Genomic DNA, 22,346 nt, shown 5'->3' with positions numbered 1-22,346 from the left:
TCGTATTCCTAGTTTTATTCATTTTCTCTATACCTTGGACCGTGAAAACATTTACTTTGATTCAGAGGGTTTGTACAAATGTACAAGTTCCAATTATACTCATTTACACGATATAACTTCATATATTACATTATGTTATGAGTTATACTATCAATTTTATGTTATATGATTAAATTTGATATACTAGTTAGCACGTTAGGAAAAAGAATGAATTGAATTAGTTCATATTGCAATTATAGTACTCGATAAGATTTTTTTTTGTATTTTATTCCATGAACGTAGCGGGAGTGAATATAAAACTGTATCTTGTCTCACATTCTTTTCTTTTGTTTATCTTTTTCTTTCCCATTTATAAACGAGCTTCGAATCACGAGTTAACGATGAAAAAAGGGGGGGGAGGGGAGGGAGAGGGTTTGGGGTTGGGGGTGGGGGTGGGAGATATATCCCGAGTACGGAACCGGTAAGCGGATTCGAGTAAATCAAATCGCCAGCTAGCGTATGGGCTCCGCAGCTTTTCCGGCTACACACCATCGCCGTATGCCGCTTAATTGTGGCAAACATATCGCTGTAAAATTTACGGAACGTTGCTCGCTCGACGGTTAATGTTAATGTAACAACGACGAAGCGTGTCTGCCAAGCGTTCCCTCTTTTACACATACACAAACACACATAGACACACACAGGTATTTTCCGTGTACGGTTAACTGACCGCGACAAACACGATGATTTAAATTAACACAGCTAAACAACGACGAGTTACGACTGGGAAGGACTGCAGCTGTCTTTTTTAAAAACATTGTTGCACGCGTTATGGTCGATCAGAGACAAGCCCCCCCCCTTTCGTTTATTTGTTTATTTGTTAGATATTGTTTCAACTTGATTATAATAAAAAGAGAGAAAGAGGGATATAACAATGTACGCTTTTTGAATTATTCAAAAATTGTTCACGAAATGTTATTTCGAATAATACTCTTTATGAATATTTGACGACGATTAATGTTGTTATTCAATTGTCATCAATTATTTATTATTTTATTTAGCATTGATTTACAGATGAAAAAAATGTGGAAAAGTCGAGCGTTATGTGATACTTTAAATATAAATGCGATAAAAGAAAAATAGACGTTGACACAAAAGAACAGGTGAAACGATTTAGTCGTGTGAAAACTTGTGAGATCGCTTTTATATAAAAAAATTTCGGTTCCTACTTCTCGCACAACGTATTTTCACAGAGGTTCACTCTCGTGTCACGTAGACGGTGGTATAAATGTGGCGTAACGTGCTTTCAAAGAAATCATTTCCGTTTTAAACACGCACGTGTTATACGCCAATGTTGTTGATCGTACGTGTGTATACGTGTCGCTTAACGAGCCAGGCTTTGCACGCTTGCTTGACGATGACGACAACGACGACGACGACGACGACGTTTCACGATCGCAATGGCTAAACTTTTTGATTTTTCCTTGAATATAATGTTACTGATGTTTCTCTCTTTTAAACATTCTTCTTTTTGTCATTTTATCCTTTCGAGTTCAAAAAAAAAAAAAGTCTATGCCCTTTGAATAATTATAAATCGTGTCTATGCTGTTAAAAGTCTGACCTGCACGTTGACTTGTACTACTTACTATATAACGATTCAAATTCATCATCTATTTTATCTAACTTTTGTTCTATTCCTTTTTTTTTCTTCGAACATTTGTTGTGCTTCTTTTTGAATAATACTTAACTTTATTATTAACCTTCAATGAATTTATCTTCTTTTGACTAGAGAACGTAATTAATGCAAATATTAGATGTTCCTGGTCTGGCTGCTAGGTACATTAAGATCTAACCTCCTTATACAAACCCTCCCACATCGAAAGGGATTCTCGAGGAAAGCTTGGAACTAATAAGGATCATTCCCTTAGGATATCATCCCAAGTTCGAAATGCACGGTCCACCTGGATAAAGTTCAAATGGCGACTGCAATTTAACGTAAAACTTTGCCGTAGATATAAATGATGTTTCTAATTGAATCACTTTACTCTTTTATTCTTCTAGATTACATTCTTTTCTGTTTTTTTCTTTTTTTGATACACATATTTAAATAAATAAACTCGTAACGTTTCACAAAAGTTTTGCAAGAATCGAACGAACTATATTCGGATATTAAATATTTTCAAACTCTCAACGTTTCGTCGTGTAAATGAAAACAAAGTAGTAAGTTACGTTAAAAAAAATGTATAGCACATAAATAACTTATGATTAACAAATATTACTTTCTAAGTTACATTTACTAGTAAGAGTTGTAAATATAAGTCATACTTATACTTGGCTAACATCATTTTATACATATATAGTATTCTATAAGTTATACTATAACTTCAACTGAGTTTAAATAAGTTCTAAGTATTACTTTAGTATTTAACGAATATTAATCTTCAGATATGAATCAACAACATTAATAACTAAAAAAAAAATAGATGAAAAGATGAAAATATGAAGACTAATTTGGCAGATTGATAATAGACTTTGTTTTTGCATTATCATCGCAATTGATAATTTTACGCAAACGAGAGGTACGTACGTACATACATCGATTTATAGACGTTTCGTTGATTAAAGATTGAAAAAAAATATCTTGGATGAAATATAGTCGAAGCAAGGAACACGTGTTTTACACCTAGCTTTACTCATTTCCATGGTTCGGAGGAGAAAAGCGGTGGTCATTTTGAGGAGTCTGCTTGGACGCTGCTCTCTGAATGGCAAGCAATTCAACGTCAAAACACGAGAGCCATTTCGGTGGCATAAATGCCATAATTCATGCCCGGCCCTTTGCAATGGGTTGGGGGGCTTCGTATCGCAAACTGGTCGAAGCTTTCATTCACGAAATCCGACGTTCTCCCTCCCTCCCTCCCTCCCCCCATAGACACACGCACGTATATATATATATATATATATATATACACATGAATTTTCTGCAACGGTTTGGACGACGCGTTCATGGAACATTGGCAGGTGAACGCGCATATACATAACGTACGCCCCCGCATGTTTACTTGTGTGCGTATCCCGATAAATGACAAATGGATTCGATTTACTGATAAACCGACGATAAATCACCAGTCCATTGTTTATCAGCGAACGGGCCTGCGTTCGGGACGCAATGATTCTTTTGTCCGATTACTCCTTTTTTAACGCTCAACGTGTGTTTGTTCCCCTGGCATGCACGTATATATGCATATAGATACATACAGTCTTTCACACACACACACACATACACACACATATATCTATATATATATACGATGCTCGCGTTTTGCAGCTATTTACGAAGTCGCCTCTGTGCATACACACAACTCCTATTTTTTTTTCTACGCGACGTAGGACATCCATCCCTGTCGCCGCCGACCAAATTGGAATTTATGAAAACGCTTTCGCGGATTCGTTGGCTCTTTTCTTCTATTTTTTTCCTCTCTCTCTCTCTCTTTTTTATTTTCTTCTTTTTTTGTTTTTTTCTTCTTTTTTTTTTTTAGTTTGTTTGCTTTTGTTCGTTAGAAATGGCGACAACGGCGATATACCGTTTTGAATTATGAATGGTAAATAAGAACACACACACACGCACACGTTTGGTCCAGCAAACGAGATTAAATTTTAGTAATTAAGTTAGCACTTTGCGAAATGTTCGAAAAATATTATTCGAACGCTGTGTTGTTGGATAATCGTATTTTATTCTTATGTGCTTTTATTTTCTAAATAAAGTTTCTTTTGTTTTTTCTTTTTGGAGAATATCGAAAATTTTCCAAGTCAAACAAAACAGCGAAAAGTATCGATGGGAAGGGAGGAACGGGTTATTTGATTGGCGGGGGAAGAAAAACGAGAAAATATCGATCGGTCAAGACTATGCCGGAGACTATAGGTCAGGGGGGTGGGTGGTACCAGACACAGTCGGGCAATGGGGACAAACAGTTTAAAGTGCAATAAGAATGATTGTACATATTTTTTTGACTGTGACAATGTAATACGCTGAAACGGAATAAAATTAACGAAAAATAAATCCCCCTCCTCATCCCGCCCCCAATGAGAGCAGTTAAATTTTTGTCGCACGGTTTCTTTCGTATTTCTCCCCCCTCCCCCATAAGTTGAATTAATAAGTTGAACGAAAAGACACAATTGATTTGCTGAGTAGTTTTTCGCGTTCAATTTTTGAGGGTCTCCGAACACAGCAACCTCCCCGCGGTGAGACCTGGGTCGGTATTGCTTGCGATCTATTCAAATCTAATTTGAAAACAATGGAAGGCAAGTACTACCGGGCAAATGGCTGTGCTAAATTCAATCGAAATTTATTTGCATGTTTAATTATTCTTTTTGTTTCTTTTTTTTTTCTGGTCCTTTCGACACATTTGCTTTTTTGAAATTTTTATAAAGTTGTCAGTGTTAACCCTTTGATTGCTAAAGGCGTTATATATACGCTTTCACAAATCCATCAATATACACGAAAGGCGTAAATGTATATAGGTCCTCTGTATTTTTTCACTATAATACCTTTATTGCTATTTTACCGATTAATTTAACATGTAATTTATTGTGATATGTAACATAGCAACTAAATATTGGAAATTATTTCAATGTTGTTTAGTTAATTGCTTTTTTATTTGAATTTTTTTAATTTTATTATCTTTATTCGTTCATTATCATTTTATTATTTTTATAATTAGGTTAAAATTATTCAAAATATTCTGTTGAAGCTATTATACTCTGTGTGTTACATTATAAATTTTGTATTTTTTCTTTTATATTTATATTAACGATTATTATTGAAGGAATGCACAAAATAAATAAAGTAAATTAAAATAGCTTAAAAAATTACTGAAAAAAATTTTTTTTAAATTCATATTTTTATTTTATTTGCCATTATTATTTGTTTTGGTCAGTAGTCGAATGGAAAAACAGTCGCAGCGACTGATATGCGAAAATTGTGCCGCAGTCAAAGGGGTTTAATGTGCACACTGTTAATAATTTCATAATTTCTTTAATTATTATTATTATTCTTATTATTATTGTAGATAATATTTTAATTCTCTTCAATTATCGATAGTATCGCGAAGGATGAAGATTGATATTTTCGAGAAGAGGACAAATTTCGATGTTTAAAAGGACGACGATGAAAGATCGAGAGAGAGAGAGAGAGAGAGAGAGAGATAATATCGGAAGTTCTTTTATTGTTAGTAGAACACTTTTAAAGCCTCTTTTATATAGGCCAAGGAAAGAAAAGAAGGACAAAAAGAAAAAAGGAAAAAAAAAGGATTAAGAGTAGGAGAGTAGGTGGACGTTGAAGGAAAGGCTAGCTTGGCGTAACCGGTTATTTTTCTAATAAATCAAAGTCACTGTGATCCACCAAGAGTCTCTCCTTTCCGATGATAAGACGAGGGGATTGGAGGAAAAAAAAACAAAGACGAGATTTTCATCGTTATTTAAATATGTATTTATTTTCCTGGAAATCTTTGTAAAATAATCAAATCAATATCGAAAGATAGATTTGCGTTTGATAAAAATCACGATTGTAAATAAGTTGCTTTTCAACGTATTGATTTTAGATTAGACATATAATTTTCTTGCTAATGACGTGGTGGTACACGGTAAGAGAAAAAAAAAGTCGATAAAAAAAAAGTAACGCTACTCTAAATTAATACGATCCTTCGATCTAACTATTAGAACTTCACGATAGAGAGATAGAGAGAGAGAGAGAGAGATAGGAAGACACGATCGATAAAATTTCCTTTTTTTTTCTTTTTTTTTTTTTTTTTTGTTAAAAGAAGAAGAAGAAGAAGAAAAAAAAAGAAAATAAAAAAAGAAGCTCGCGTCTAGGTAAAAGGGATGAAAGGTCACAGGAGAATGGTAATATTGAAAAGTATCGGTGTGTTTGTGTGCGTATATAAAGGCAACGTACCACACGGACTTGGAGGGCTACTCAGGAAAGGCGAAAGAAGGAAGGAGCTTTTGCTCTCGAGGCATTTAATCGGCGAATCGTTTTTAATCCTACGCTCGCGCTCTCTCCGGCGACTATTGTTACGAGCTTTTCCACGGAAGGAAGAAGCACTCTCTCACTTAATGCCCGGCCGCGTGCACACAACTACTCTCTTCTGATGCTTTAAAACGTGTTCCCATCTCTTTCTCTCTCTCTCTCTTCTCTTTCTCTTTCTCTTTCTCTTTCTCATTTTCACCCTTCTGTGAAAAGATGAGCAGAGCGAATGAGTGTGAGAGTTAACGAGAGACGGAGATAGAGATAGCTAGGCAGACGGACAGACAGAAAGAGAATGTCGTCGTAAACGCAGCAGTCACGAAATGGAAAGGCCGCAACTAAAACCCTCTTCCACCCCTCATCCATCCACCCACCACTCCCCCCTCCTCGTTCATATCCTTCCTCCACTACGGTTTCTCGATTTACGACTCTCAGATCATTCTATTCCATTTTAACAACCGTTTCTTTCTCTCTCTCTCTCTCTCTTCTTCTTCTTTACCGTTCTCACACAGCCCTTTTCACGTTCGCACCCACATATACTATGGGAGATAGAAAAATATTTTATATCCCCAAGCCAGTTCCCCTTTTTTATTATATCGCCTACGTCGGCAAACCTCCGTGTCGCAGCGATCCGATAATTTATCGGAGGTCTCGCGCGATTCACCACGAATGTGCATCCTCTTCATACTCTCTCCCTCTCTCTCTCTCTCTCTCTCTCTCTCTCTTTAACCAACCATCCCTTTCAAGGTCTCCTCCACCTTCTTCTCTTATCGTACGCGATTCAAAATTACTTGCCTATTGTCATTGAAATCCACCATCGTCGTCGTAATACACGAATATGTTTTTGTATGTATGTGCAAGCATGTATGTACACATGTATATATATATATGTGAGTACGTGTGAGGAAATGAGAAACGTCGAAAGTTAACGGTCCGTTAGTACATCGACTCTGGTCCGTTGAGAAACTTCTGCAAAATTTCTCCCTTTTGTACGTTCTCTCTCTCTCTCTCTCTCTCTCTCTCTCTCTCTCCATCTCTTTCTCTTCACACATATTACATAGAGACAGATATTAAGATACATACATGTACCACGTATCCATTGATATATAAATATACACGTGTATGAGCATGTTACGTGAAAATAATAATTGCCTTTTTCCGGTTGAAAGCTTTAAGAATTTTCTGCGACCCTCGTTAACTTAACCGCGAACCCCTTCAGATTACTGTGGGTATAATTAAATCACAATTTTCCCTACCATTACGTTATTATCCATGCATTAGGCATGCAATCTCAAGATTTTCCGTTATAATTCTCCAAATAAAATATTATGTTGCTTCTATTGTTGTTGTTTCGTTCGAATAACGACTAGCAATGAATTTTTCTTTTTTCTTTAAGTGTTCATTGAAATGGTCATCTCAAAGATGTTCCGAGAGAAAGATAAGTATAAAAGAAGAAGACTTTCTTATTCGAGGGCCAATGTTTTTTTCGCAAACAGCTGTTAGTGTCGTAGACAGAAAACGAGAAAGAAGATGGTAAGGGGAGAGAGAGAGAGAGAGAGAGAGAGGACACAGAGTGGCCTCTGTCTCTGGTACTAGCTTTTAAAGTAGCTGCCCGCAATAAAGTGGCAAGTCTTAATGGCTTTTCCAATATCTCGACACGAGGATCCGGAGGTGTTGGTGATAGTGGTGGGGAAGGTTAATTCTACTTCATAGTTCAGACCTCATTTTGTATCTTCTTCGCACTTTGCCCTCACTCTATGTATGCTACAATCTCTTCCTCCTCATTCTTATCTCGACTTTGTTTCTTCTTTCTACTTCTACTACTACTACTACTTCTACTACTACTATTCCTCCTCCTACTACTTCTTCTTCTTCTTCTTCTTCTTCTTCTTGTCTATCGCGTCCTTGTTTTTTTTCTCCTTCTACTTTTTCTGTTTCCCTGAAAAAGAAACTACGTTGATGTTGAGACCAAGCTAAGAATCGGTAATGAACTTTGAAGGAGGGTGCGAAAGATGATATAGCCTGAAGAAGAAGAAGTATAAGATGGTGAATGGCTTACCCATAGCGAATGGCAAGCCTGATAAATATCCCCGGGAGTCATTTGCTCGAGTTTTCGAGAACAACTTAATTAGTGCCGATATTCTCTCTCTCTGCAATACTTTTTTTTTTCTTCTCTCTCTCTCTCTCTTTCTCTTTCTTTCCACCTTCAGCCAATCGAAAATCCTTTATTTCTCATTAACGTAATCCGCTTATCAATATTCGACTTCGTACCAAGACACGAACCGATCTCGATCCAGTCTCGATCCGGTATTTTCGTTATTAATTTGATTATCATAGTGCCTTCCAGTATTATTAACGATTCGCTGATACTCCTTAACGATTCGTTAACGGTTATAATACGATTACGCGAGTCCGTCCTGATGATTTCGTTCGTTCTTTGGCTAATATATAACATGCCTTAATTAAAAAAACTTTTCGCTTCTCTGAAATACGCGAGAAGAATTGTATTTCATTTCTCGAGTTATGGGGAGGAAAGGAGACGCGGCTCGACACGCTATAACTTGTGATCGATTGATCTTCCCAAAGCTTTGACGCATGTGCCTGCCAGCCAGTCTGCCTGCCTGCCTGCCTGCCTGCCTGCCTGCCTGCCTGCCTGCCTGCCTGCCTGCCTGCCTGTATATCTAATTTTAATGAAATAGTCGCGGCCGGGGAGGTATGTTTGATTATTATTACGGATATGAAATTAATTCACGTTATTAAAGCTGTTTGAATGAGAGAAACAGAGAAATATAGATGAATAACTAGATAGAGATGGATAAAGATAGATAGATACATACATAGATAGATAGATGGATAGATGGATGGATAGATAGATAGAGTAGAAAATAGGAATAGCATTGGTGCTTGGCAAAGCTCGAAACATATTACTCGTATCATTGTTGAAGATACGTTCGAGAGAACGGTCCGTTGCATTCGTAGCCGGTCACGTATACGATTACGCGGCCCGCAGATGCGTGCGTGCGTGCGTGCGTGCGTGCGTGCGTGCGTACATGCGTTTGCGTATGCAAATATGCGTGTCTCCGGGCACGTGTGAATTTATGCATGCGGTCGCCCGGCAGCACCGCCGTCGCTTCTGCCCGCCAGAAGTTACGCCCAGAAACGGTAGTTCGCTTTCTCGCGATTTCGAGCATCCCGGTTTCCCATCACAGAGAGAGAGAGAGAGTATGAGAGAGTATGAGAGAGAGAGAGAGAGAGAGAGACAAACCATTTGCACTTTCCACGTTTCCCTTTATCCGTACGTTTATTCATCGATCTACTAATTAGACTTACCGTGTGCCGCTTATTGGTCGATAATAGCATTCAATTTGTTTCATCGATTCGAAATAATAAAAATAAATAGGGTGGAACAAAAAGATAATTAGAATAACGTTAATCAAAAACTACGATCCCAATTAATTTGAAGTTCTTATTAATTAGCTAGTAGATGCAATAAAACAAAGTGTACTTTCACATGAGAACACGTAGCTTCAATCATTATCATGATTATTTCACACTTTTCATCTCTTAAATTATTTTTTTTTTTATTCCACCCTATCATCATTTCCTTTATTATTATTATATTTTTTGTAGGAAGATGGAAAAAGGAGAGAATACAACACATCGACGACCCCAACCAACCGAGCGGCCTCGGAACCGTCAGTTGAGGAATTTTTTCGTTCGTTCGTTCGTTCGTTCTTTCAACCACTGAAAATTTCTGACTGCCCATCTCTCGCTTGGCTCCGGTAAATAATGTTTCTCCCGAGCCACGTTCGCAAACTGCGAACATAAATCGCCATCTTATATCTCTTTGGGGAGTCCGCCGGATGCGGTTCGCTCTTCCTCTCCTCCTCCTCCTCCTCCTCCTCCTCCTGAGTCACCCTCTCTTGCCACCCTCTTTTCTCCTCACCCTTCGCGTTCAACTCCCACCATCCCTCGACCGTTTCAACTTGGATTCCCCGGAATTCCTCGCAGCCCGCTTTTCAGTAATGGAGGTGACTTCCTGCCTTAGCGCAAACCAAAATGTAAGAGAGAAAGAGAGAGAGAAAACATGCATCTTACCGTATTTCCTTCGATTTTGTCGAAACTTGTCCTCTCCAGGCAGGATATCGTTATTTCGTTGAATGATCGTCCCGTTACGCTTTTCTTCCTATCCTCCCGGAAAAACTTTTACACGAAACGGCTCGTATGTTTTCTATCTTTTCCGATTTCGTCCCCTACGACACGAGTTGTTATACTTTTCTCTTCGTACGATGTATATGTAGTATATCCATATATGTATTTGTACTTTTCTAAAGTTTCAAATCACTATAGGAAAAGAAGAAGAAGAAGAAGAAGAAGAAGAAGAAGAAGAAGAAGAGGAAGAAGGAAAATGGACGAGGGATTGAAGAAAATCGTATTTAAATAAAAGATCCCATTACTTATATCCAAAATTATTATTTAGTTGCTTTTATTCGTCGTCATTCTAGTTTTGATGATTATTTATGAGAATATCGAGCAGTAGTATCATGGCTGAAAATATTATGTATCATTTCGTTTCGTACGTTGATAACGATACATGCGAGCGTCATTTGTCAGTAGGGAACATATTTTTTTCCTCAGCCCCTTCAGTTAGCAGCAGGCAGGCAGGCAGGCAGGCAGGATACATTTACATATATGTTTGAATGGATTGCCTATCATGAGGACTTGAAAAAGTTTCTTACTGATAAATGGTACTACTCGGTAAGTAACATTGTTATCGAAATACAAAGTGTGTATAGCATTTCTTCGAGCGTGATACGTTTATACGAATAATTCTGAAAGTGTAAAGTTAGAACAATTTGTAATATTAATTATGTCATGAAGAAAATGATATTAGATATTATTACGATCGTTATAATTTGGAATATTATTATTGCTAAGAGTATCGATGGAATTTCGTTCGTAACACTTGTTCATAAAACTTTTAGTATATCAGAATTTAATGTTCACGAATAGGCCAAAATCGTAATAGTAGATATAGAATTTTGAGCGCAGCTGGATCTAGGAATTAAGCCGATAGAACCCGGTCGGCGTACAACTTACGGATAACTCAGTCTAAAATCGAAGTTCCTCGAATTATTGTATATAATCCTATTACGTGTACTGGAACTGAGGGAGCATGGTTCGAGCTTCGAGAATATACCTGTGCACCACATTCATCTGCTCTCTCTCTCTAGTTCTCTTTAACTCATTCCTTCTTATGTTACTAATGCAGCTTATGTTTCTGGTTCCCCAAAGCGGTGGTAATACTGTAAGGTGAAAAGTCTATTCCACCTGGTCCTTTTAAATCCAGATAGAATTTCATAAAGACATTTCTCTAGCTTCCCGATTTAATAAATACTATAAACGATTAATATGTACAACAAACTTTACTTATTCATATTACTTTCTCTCTCTCTCTCTCTCTCGTCGCAGTATAATATTCGACGAAATTAATACGAATCGAAATAATCAAATTTATCTTTTATCGCGAGATACGTAATATCGTTTAATATACGATGATAATTAAGATAATGAAGATAACAAAAAAAAAGAAAAAAGAAAAAAGAATACAAATTATTCCTACCTGTGCTATAATTTTTTTTCTTTTTCTTCTTCTTTTTCATTACATTTATTATATGTGTATTTTCTTAACCGAACTTTATTAACCGTAGTTAATTTCAGATAAGCAGCCCTCTAAACTCCACCTCGTGTAATGTACCTCAACGTGTACTTAAAGTACCAACGATAACGAGAACAATGTTAGCTTCTGAAGCAGCAAACGTCGAGCTTAATAGAATTTTCCTGTAATTTGTAGACGACCAACGAAATTAAAGAAGCTGAACGGGTTCCCTGTCTGTTTTCTTTTTCTTTTCTATTTTTCTTCTTTTCTTTTCTTTTCTTGAAAGTGCAACGATTCACGCAATTGGGTATCGAAAAAATATATACTTTCAATCTCTACATTAATAGCATTTAAATAAATCCGTGATTTTGGATTCGTTCTAAATCGAATGGAAAAAAAAAAAAAAAAAAACATAGAAGAAAGTAAAGAGAAAAGAAACGACAAAGGGATTTTCGTTGAAGAAGAAGAAGAAAATAGGTGTTCGTGATAGTGCATTAGTGGAAAACACGTGTAGTAACATACGCTTTGTACTCAACTATCTGGGATTAGAGAGATGGGGGTAGGGGGAGTATGAACATAGAGAATAATTAAAAGTACACCCAAGAGGTGTAATTATGGTGTCGGTAAATTACAGGAATGCAACTCTTTCCCACTGTTAATTACATATACGCACTATAAACTCAAACTCCACTCTCTCTCTCTCTCTCTCTCTCTTTCTCTTTGCATACGTAAATGTGTATCGAAATGCACAGGGTGTGATATGGGATTCGTTACAAATTCAACTACCGATAACCAACGGAAATATCAAGAAAATGTAAAACGAACAATATCCAATTCAATTTCAAATGAATTTAATCGAAAGAAATAAATTCCTAAGGTTACTTTGTATGTTACATAAATGTTGTAAATGGTAAGACGATTCACCCAGTATAAACCTTGTCTCTACCAACGCGAATTTTGTTAGTTTGGTGGGAGAATGAAAAGAGAGAGAGAGAGAGGTAGTTTCACGATGCGATACCAGCACCATTGGGCCGCGAAAGGGGTGCATAGTACCATGAGCATAATGGTGCCTGATAACCTCGAACACAGGCGACCATCCTGGACCACCGATCTGTTCTCTCTCTCTCTTTCTCCCTTTTTCATTCCTTCCTCCTTCGTTATACGTTTTCCTGTCTCTCTCTCTCTCTCTCTCTCTCTCCCTCTCGTGGCAACTCCGCAGCATCCTGCAATCTGCATCGCAATGCGATCCACTCTACCGTTCTCTCTTTCTCATCCCCTTGCCAGCACTTCACGATTTTCATCCCCTTTTTCTCGAGTCTTTTCCCACCCCTCTCTTCCCCCCTTTTCACTCACCCTCTTCTTTTAAGTTAACCTCTTAACCTCTCGAGAGGAACTCTCTCTCTCCTACCATTCGGTTGGCGAATATGAGCTTCTACTGTTACGGTCATCGTTTGATATTTCATAAGAAAAATTTGTTACTTTTCGCGAGAAAAGAAAGAAGGACACTATATATGGCTTTATTCTTTTACACGCGCAAACACACGCGAATAAAAAAATATATTCAAATCTTATTATTTGGAAGAGACAAATTGTGTGTTTCTAAATATCATTGTTAATGTTATAGAATTTTTGATGAGATAATAAAGTCGCGAATGGAAGATGATAGTTTCACAGGGAATAGAAAAGTATTATCATCGTTTTAAACGATAATTGAACACGAGCGTATTTTTGATTTAATTATTGCATAAACGCCTCCGTTTCCCGTTTAATTACTCTGCGGGGATGAATCGAGATTGTGCACGAACAAGCGAGTTTCGTGCTAAGCGTGCGAGAGAGAGAGAGAGAGAGTGAGAGAGAGAGAGAGAGAGAGAGAAAAGGAAATTGTTACATCGATTATAGCGTAACTAGAATGCTCGCGCGATACGTCGTACGTGCCTGTCGGGTGAGTCATTGTAACGTTAATCGTCGAAATTATTGCAGGTGCCTGTTATGTTCACCACTACCATCACTACTATTACTAACCTTCTTCTACTCTCTCTCACTCTCTCTCACTCTCTCTCTCTCTGATACACTAATTGATTAATAGCTTTTGGGTAATGGTTACATCGTTATATTTCCGATAAAATTAGTTTACGCTCTATGAAATCCATTATCGTTATAAAATATCGACGCATGTGCGTATATTATCTTAAAAAGGAATTTCAATATCCTTTTGGTTCCTCACCAAAATATTATATACATAGTTGTCGTTCTACGCGTTCTCTGTCTTATTCTCATATCGTTGGAAAACTTTTAAAACGCGAACACAACCGAGAAAACCTATCTCAATGAGTTAACGATTTGCAAAACAATACGTACGGTAAACGTTTGCTTGGTGTTATAGAAAACAGAAATTCGTGGCTCGTTGTATATAGAATAACAGAGTGTGAGAGAGAGTGAGAGTGAGAGTGAGAGAGAGCTAACGGCGCATAATAACGTTGATTTATGTGCTTACAATGTATAACAAGGCGTACCGGCATAATTCTCTCGACGGCGATGCCAAGTAGGAGTAACGTGGTTGGTTATATTTAACAAACTCAAGGAACATTAGTAGCCAAGTCGTGTTACGGGAAATATGTCTTCATTCGAGGCTAACGGGCAAAGCTACAGCGAAATGTTGGCGCCGTTAACAGAAATCTCTTCCATTCGTCATATCCCCTTTACCGAAATTAGATCGGAAAATGTCTCGGTAGATTTTGCCACGCCTTGAATTATTCATGTACACGTTTTCGGCGATTCCTAGGATGCGGAGAATTTCACCCTTTTCTTTTCGCAGTCAAAGTTAACTTTTCTAACGCGGTAAAAACACTCTTCTCCTATTGTTGTCGTCGAATTGTAATAATCAGTACTTAAGCGTATTAATTACAAAATTAAAGTTCTATTTTTATCATTATTTATAAAAACATTACGCCTGTAGAGATGCAACCCTCCAGACACAGTTTGAAAATATTGCTTGCGAGCTCCATCTCGCGAGACGGAATTTTTTTAAGCCCAAACTGTTTATACACGCATGTATTACGGGTTGCCTATCTTTCGGGCAGAACAAAAATTTCGTCCCGCGAGATGGCGCTCGCAAAGTGTGTATGGAGGATTGCATTTTTACAGGCGCGCATTTTTATAATTATTAAATAAATAATGATAATTATGTTATATAATAAATTATCTTACTCCTGATCTCGCAACTTGCTTTTTTGAAGGTTTTACTATAAACTTGTGTGATCTACACACATGTTTTTTTTTCTCCTTAGAGAAACACGCTTAACTACAGCTTACGAGTGAATCTAAATAACTCGCAAACGAGGTCGAGAAACTTCGGACCCAGGCCTCATGGAATCAATTTTATTCGTTCGAACGCAACACGTGCGACTAACAAGCTGCTTCAATTCGTAGCTGCACTCAAAAGCACTGTGAGAGCTAAAACGTATATACTCGTGCACATACATACATACATACATACATATCTACGTACATGCATACTTGCGCACAAAGTCTGAATGCAATTGCCACGGACCTCTTCTCAGTAAATTCTATCTTCTATTAAATTCCTTTGTTCATGGCCTTCCGCGAAACCTCTCGTTCAACTATCCTCGAAATCTACCCAATAAGGTGATCGTCTCGTTCCAACGATTTCTCGATACTGCTTTTCATCTAATTTGTTCGAGTGATAACGTCAAACGTGAACCATAATCAACGATAATCTTCTGATCCTGTACATACTTATAATCATACTTTACGATTTTGAAATAAGTAGTGCATACCCTTCTCTGGACTCTAAGATGCGTTCGTTTACATTTGATTATTCTCGTAAAATTTCATTAAATCCTTAGAAATGAAGTAGTAAAATAAAAAAAATAAAAAATAAAAATAAACAAGAAACAAATAACGTTAATAAATAAACTCATTAGGATTATTTTATGAATCTATCTTCGCGTGCAGTTTCACGTATATTTACCAATTCGGTAGTTTCTAATTAAGTTAACATATTTAATAATTTAATCACATCGAATATTCAGTTTAATATAGAAATGCAATAATAAAAATGTCGAAATATATTGAATATATCAATAAAGTTTTTAGATTATTATTATCGTTATTTCCTACATAAATAAATAATAATGAAATAACATTTCTCCTCCTCTCTCTGTTCAGGCAGATAATAAGATAAATTCCTATCTCCGGTTGCAGCCAGCCACGACGAACCCATTATTTAACAAAATCCTCCTCATCGTCGATTAACGACCGTATATATGTATCGTGCATGGCAATAATTAATCGTTCGGCACGTTCGTGAATTATCGATTGAGTATGTGTCCCTCCCTCGCTATAATCAACGATGGTCCTTCTAGGTGCGTACAATCGGAAACATCCAGTGTTAGCAATAAACGTTTACGATCCTATCGTTGACGAGAATATCACCCTTTGACATTGCTACGCTGTCTAATTCTCGTAAGGCAACAATCGAGACGATTCTCGATTCTCGATATACGATAAATCTTCGCGAATGGAATGCACGAGACCGATTATGAGCTACTCGATCGAATGATCATTATTTACTACCGTTTTGATAGAGACATTAGACATTTTCGTACAAATCACTACGAATTTGACAGGTACATTTAGAATTGATTTTTTAATTCAATTTTCGAACGATTACTTATAATTTCTAATATTTCTACAAATCGATTACACATATTATACTTTTATGATATAAAATTAAATTCCAAAATTTAATTATCATTTCAATAATATTTTTATAGAATACTTAAAGCTAGATTTGCAAACGATAATAACAGAGTGAAAATATAATTCCATTAGTTATTCAGTAACATACGAATAGTCTGAACACATTGGATTATTTTCATTTTGTTAAATGAAAGTTGATTAATAATGAAATATACATAAGAGCGATCATTTAATAGCTACACAATCTTAGAAACGATCTTCTATTGTTATTCCATTTTGATGAAGATTTTAGATATTCCAAGTTTAAGTTTGCAAACGATAGAAACTTCGAACATTTAAATGAACTTTCTTAGATGTGTAATTTTCTAATTTATTCCTTTATACGTTTTCTCATCCAACATACAAATAGTTCGAAAAACTCGATAATATGCATTTAAGAATGCGAATTTATCTGATTGCGAGTAAATATGCGAGAATAGATCAATAGAATTCTTTCTTTTAGGAATGTCGACCATTCTTCGAGCGATAATAATTCAAACGATAATTACGAATAATTAGAAAAATGTTATTATAAATTGAAAGAAAATTTTTGTCGACTGGGATGATCTTCATTGTATTTTCCATTATGATTGGAATTACGAATTAGATTTAGAAAATGAATGATGAAGAGAAGTAAGAAATGTGTTTAGAAATAATGGATGAGAGAAAAATCGTGTTAAACGTGAGACGAAGTCGTGCAAAGTTATACTCGTAATATGTCGGACGCACCTTCATGAAAGTCCGACGGAGCTGTAATAACGCGTTAGCAGGTGTGCTAGTCGTAAATATTTCTTATTGGTAAGAGAGAAAAAGAGAGTGTGTAAGAGAGAGAGAGAGAGAGTAAGGTGCTAAAAGGGCGTCACCTGCCACCCCTTGTGTCTTCCTCTCTCTCTCTCTCTCTCTCTCTCTCTCTCTTTCTTTCTCTCACTTTCTTTCGAAGAACTAAAGCAACTGACACGTTGGAATATTCGAAAACTTTCCAGACTTCCATATCTTGTCTTTTAGAATATATAGTACATACTTTCTATATATTATATCTCTCTGTGCGTGTCCTGTGATCCTTTTTCATCTTCAATCAAATGAAATATGTATATGTATATGTGCGTGTGATAACGTAAACGCGTATAACATTTCACAGGGATGAATGTTACGATCATTAATAATACGGAAGAAAGGATCGTATAGGGAATTCCTGATGGGCTAACGAAAACATCGAGAACGTTCCTGACAATCGCGCTAATAGCTACGAAAGTTATGCTAATGGAGATAACACAGATTGTCACTATTGCTGGAATTATGGGCAATCGGATGAAACGAACGTTTAGCTGGATGCATCGCATATAGATATGCATAATGCTCGTATCGTCCTACCAGAGAGAGAGGAATATCTACATATGTAGATATACATATACATATATATATATATCTATATATATAGTATATATTATATAGGTGAGTTCTCACATAGAATATAAATACATACATATATTAGGAAAGGATATCTACATAGGATACTCCAGAGATATATCTACCTACATAAATAATGATCGTAATAAACGTCCTTTCGATCGAAATTCTGTTCACGTGTTCCGTGATCTTAAGAGAAAATAAGAAAAAAAAGAAAAGAAAAAAAAGATAAAGAATTTGGGAAGAAAGCAATGAAGCGAGTGACTATCGTCCATCTTCGTTCGTTCGTTCGTTCGTTCGTCCGTTAAAATTGCGAATAATGTCGTTGGGAAAGTAAGAGAAAGAAATAGATTATAGATAACATATGTATATAGGGTGTACGTAGGTATAAGGACACGTGGAATTTGGACGGACATGTGTTCGCGGACCGAAAGTACCTTCGTAAATCTCGACGACGAGGGGTTATATATGTTCGAGAAACGTATTCTATAAGTTTGTTCCTACCATCCTATTGACGGGGGGTAACACAGTACCTTTTTCTTGACATTTCCCAACAAGAATATTTGCGGAGGAAAAAGCATATATGTAACATTTGTTTTTTTAGTATTGTCAAGTTTGTCAACAAATATATTTGAATAAAGAGATTATATATATATATGTTTATGTAAGTTTGTAGAAAGAATTAAATGGGAAAGGTTGTGTGTGTGTGTGTGTGTTTTTTAACTTAAATCACCATGCATATTTAACTGGTAACGATAATTATTGTCTCGAAATAAATCCTATAAATTTTCTCACGACGAAACGTTGTTTAGTAGTAATAATAGTAACAGCCAGTAATAAAACATCTCGTTCGTATATTCCACCTGTACCTGTATAGGTTGTACATATGCTTGCTCCTTTTTTAATTTGTTTACCCCCGAACGTTATTCATCTAGAAATGCATATACATGTATATATATATATATATATATAGATAGGACAATACGCGACAAGCGGCACATATACATTCAACACGCTCGAGAATATGTGGTAAATCTTGGTACTCTACCTATCCAACCTACCACATCAACTTATGTTTGTTTATGTATGAACATCAAAATAGCAAACATGATTACCGCCGGGGACTAGGGGATTACTCTTGCTCAGGATAAATCGGTACGATAGTGTAAGCACTGCCAAGCGTCTGCAGATAACTACACTCGAACGTAAATACATATATACATGTACACATACGCAGACGATATCTCTCTATATATAGATGTGTCTATATTTCCTAAGCTCCCTTGAAATTTACATATTGAGAAAAGCTTTCAAAACAGATCTCTTATTTTTCTTTTTCTTTTTTCTTTTCATTTGCTTTGCATACATCGACAAGAAAATAAATAAATAAATAAATAAATAAAAAGAAGAGTTAAGATAAGAATACGCGTGGATTATTATTAGACGATAATTCAATTTATATTTATTTATTAAAAAAAAAAAAAACTAACGTATAAGCATTTTTTCACGTGGCTAACCCGTATAAAGTAAAATTAACGGGACGCGTTCGGGCCGACGATGGCGATTTTTCTTCGAAGACGTATCGTTTGTTACGTCCTTTATCGATGATGAAGTATCGATTTTAATGATTTATAAAAGGGTACCATGTTCGGTGTGCAATCGAGCGACACGTGAAACAGATCGAATCGACGGTTGCCAGTCGAGAGTAGAAAGAACGCACATGAGAGAGAGAGAGAGAGAGAGAGAGTGTGTGTGAGTGTGAGAGAGAAAGAAAGAGAGAGAGAGAAGCTTGACAAATTATAAGATTAATCGTGGGGGATTTTGGTCTCCTGAGCTATCATCAATTATTTTTTTCTTGCGAACCTAAGTCCAATTACGAAAGAAGAAGGCACGGAAGATTGGCGCAGCTCGGAGACCAGGAGAGAGGGTAGTAACCCTTAATGATATCTTTTCTTTTCTAAGGTTTCATAAGTCAAATTAAACTTCCGTCCCGACGACGACGACCACTATATTATTCGTCGTTCCTAGCGTAAGTACGTATTTTTTTCTCTCTTTTTCTTTTTCTTTTTCTTTTTATTTCTTTTTTTTTTTTTCAAGAGCCAAGACAATTTTCTTTTCGTTAATTTGTCATTCGTTAGAAAAATACTCATTCATAGGAACAACTTAAAGCTTACTTATTAATTTAAGTTAGTTTCAATTTTGATAGAAAATATCTGTACTATTGGAGAATATATTTGATACGTGCTTTTTTAAGTAGGACGATGGAAATTTTTTATTGAAAAAAAAAAAAAGAGGAAGGAAAAGATCTTATAAATTTAATTTTTCCAAATACGTATTTACGATTATAGATTAGAGAGAAAGAGAGAGAGAGAGAGAAAGAAACGATGACATGAAATCTTTTTCAATTCGACAAAATTGACAAGTTTTATTTGCAAAATAGAACCTCGTTTTTCGTATATTTTATTTTATTTTATTTTACTGAAGTAACGTTGACCCAAGTATAAAAGAAAATTTATATAAATTTATTCGACGATTTTATTTCATATAATATTATATATTATAAATTATTTTAATATAAAATAAATCCTACAATTTATTTTTCTAATTTTCTTTTCTTTTTTTCTCTCTCTTTTTTTTTTTTTTTTTTTCTTTTATTCAGTCTACTGTAATAACTTCCAGCAAAATTATATACGTAAAAACGTTTCTTCGTTTCTTTGAAAAAGCTGAGAGAAAAAAAAGCTGCTTGTTCGCTTACTTTGAGAACGCATGCGTTATGCAAATAGAGAAAGAAATAAAAAAAAAAAAAATTCACCGTGACTGTTTTCTTCGATAATATTTTTACATTCCGTTTTCTCTCTCCATTTCTCTCTCTCTCTCTCTCTCTCTCTCTCTCTCTCTCTCTCTCTTTTGGTGTATAAGGTCACTTGGTCTTCTCTTCGCGATTATCCGCTAAACTTCTCTCCAATTTTCTAAGAACTTTGACATTGGACCGCGAGCTTTAATCGTCTAACTTCCATCCGTATAAAATTCCTCTCTCTCTCTCTCTCTCTTTCTCTCTCTCTCTCCCTTTTCCTTTTATCTCTTTTTCTTAACTATCTAACAAGAATTTACTATCCAGAGTACGAATACTTGAAAATGTTCATCTGTAATTTTAACTCCACGACGTGTGGAAATTTACCGCAACACAAATTACTCTTCCTCATTTTTAAATTCCACTTGTAATTATCTTAATATTAAAAATTTTTCATAGAAATAATAATGTTATCACATTTGAATAAATAAAAAATTGAAATAAAAAATAAAAAAATAAAAAATGGCACGAGAATGATGGAGTAACTTAACTCTCGAAATTCCAATCGATCTCTCGTGTTTCATCATTAAGGCTCGTACGTTTCACCCATCCTAGCAGTCAGGAGCTTCTGCCAGCTCAAATTCTCAGATTCCAGGAGTGCTGATCCTATTTCATAAAGCATTTAGGTCGTCCGACATTGGTTTGCGGCTGGGGTGCTTTGCAAATATTCTATGAATCACTGCCTCGTTCTATCCTCATACCGAGATACCGGTATGAGTCTAGAACTCTCTAGTAAAGTGAAGATCTTTCTCGATTCAAGAATTATTGTGGGGAAAATATGTAAATATGATTACGTTCATTGAATTAATTACATTATTGCGTTTTCATAAGAATATTATTCAATGATATTATGACGATATATAGATTAAGTGAAAAGAAAATAATAAGAAAAGAGAGAGAGAGAGAGAGAGAGAAATGTTTCTTAGAAAAGCACTTTCAACGTTCATTAAGTTTATACGATTTTTTTTTTTTTTATTTGAAAAGAAATCTTCAAATTTAGAAGAAAGAAAATGCACTGTTTGATAAAAGAAAGAAAGAAAGAAAGAAAGAAAAAAGAACTAGAGCTTGGTTTATATTTGATGCAATAAAGACGAACGCTAGCTTGGTCCAAAAGGTAATATCATATGCCATGATTTCGAGCACACTTTATATATATATATAGATAAGTATATACATATATACATGCATACATACGTAGATACGTATGTATGTACATATATACGTGATCAAGCTCCAGAAGAGAAAAACGTGTTACCTGTTCTAACGGTGTAGACAAAGAAAGGTAGAAATAGCACGTGTTCGATATCTTTCGAGATTTTCTAAAAACAAAAGAAAGTGTGTGTGTGTGTGTATTTGAGAGAAAGAGAGAGAGAGAGAATGTAACGTCTCCGTCTTCTAGTAGATAAATATAGCTCACTCGAAAAAGGATCGATGTCCGGGCCAGGAGCAATAATTCCCCACCACCCTTTATCCAACCCATTCCACGAGGGTTACAAACAAAATTTGTGGAAAAATTCTTGAAGGAATACACGTATTTCTCAAATAAATATACAGGGTGTACCGTGTTAGTAGTGAACGATTGTATTAATATTATAATTTAATTGTGTACGTTGTTTAAAATAATGATTTAAGATCGACAATAAATTAAAATAATACGATTCAAGTCT

The 22,346-nt window shown here is 35.8% G+C and overlaps 1 long non-coding RNA gene across 1 annotated transcript; it reads right to left on the bottom strand.

The window, feature by feature from the left end:
* Nucleotides 1-7,821: 7,821 nt before the first annotated feature.
* LOC149030764 (uncharacterized) lies at nucleotides 7,822-18,686 on the bottom strand. The gene is made up of 2 exons (XR_016178302.1): nucleotides 10,100-18,686; nucleotides 7,822-10,040 (listed from the first exon to the last, which is right to left on the bottom strand). It is a non-coding gene; the product is annotated as an uncharacterized LOC149030764 (long non-coding RNA).
* Nucleotides 18,687-22,346: the final 3,660 nt, after the last annotated feature.

This window comes from Polistes dominula, unplaced genomic scaffold (genome assembly GCF_049000335.1).
Source record: "Polistes dominula isolate Pdom_NZ unplaced genomic scaffold, Pdom_raw_medaka contig_24, whole genome shotgun sequence".
In the NCBI taxonomy this organism is placed as follows: domain Eukaryota; kingdom Metazoa; phylum Arthropoda; class Insecta; order Hymenoptera; family Vespidae; genus Polistes; species Polistes dominula.
The sequence above is the reverse complement of the archived record's forward strand: the minus strand, read 5'-3'. Positions and strand labels throughout refer to the sequence as shown.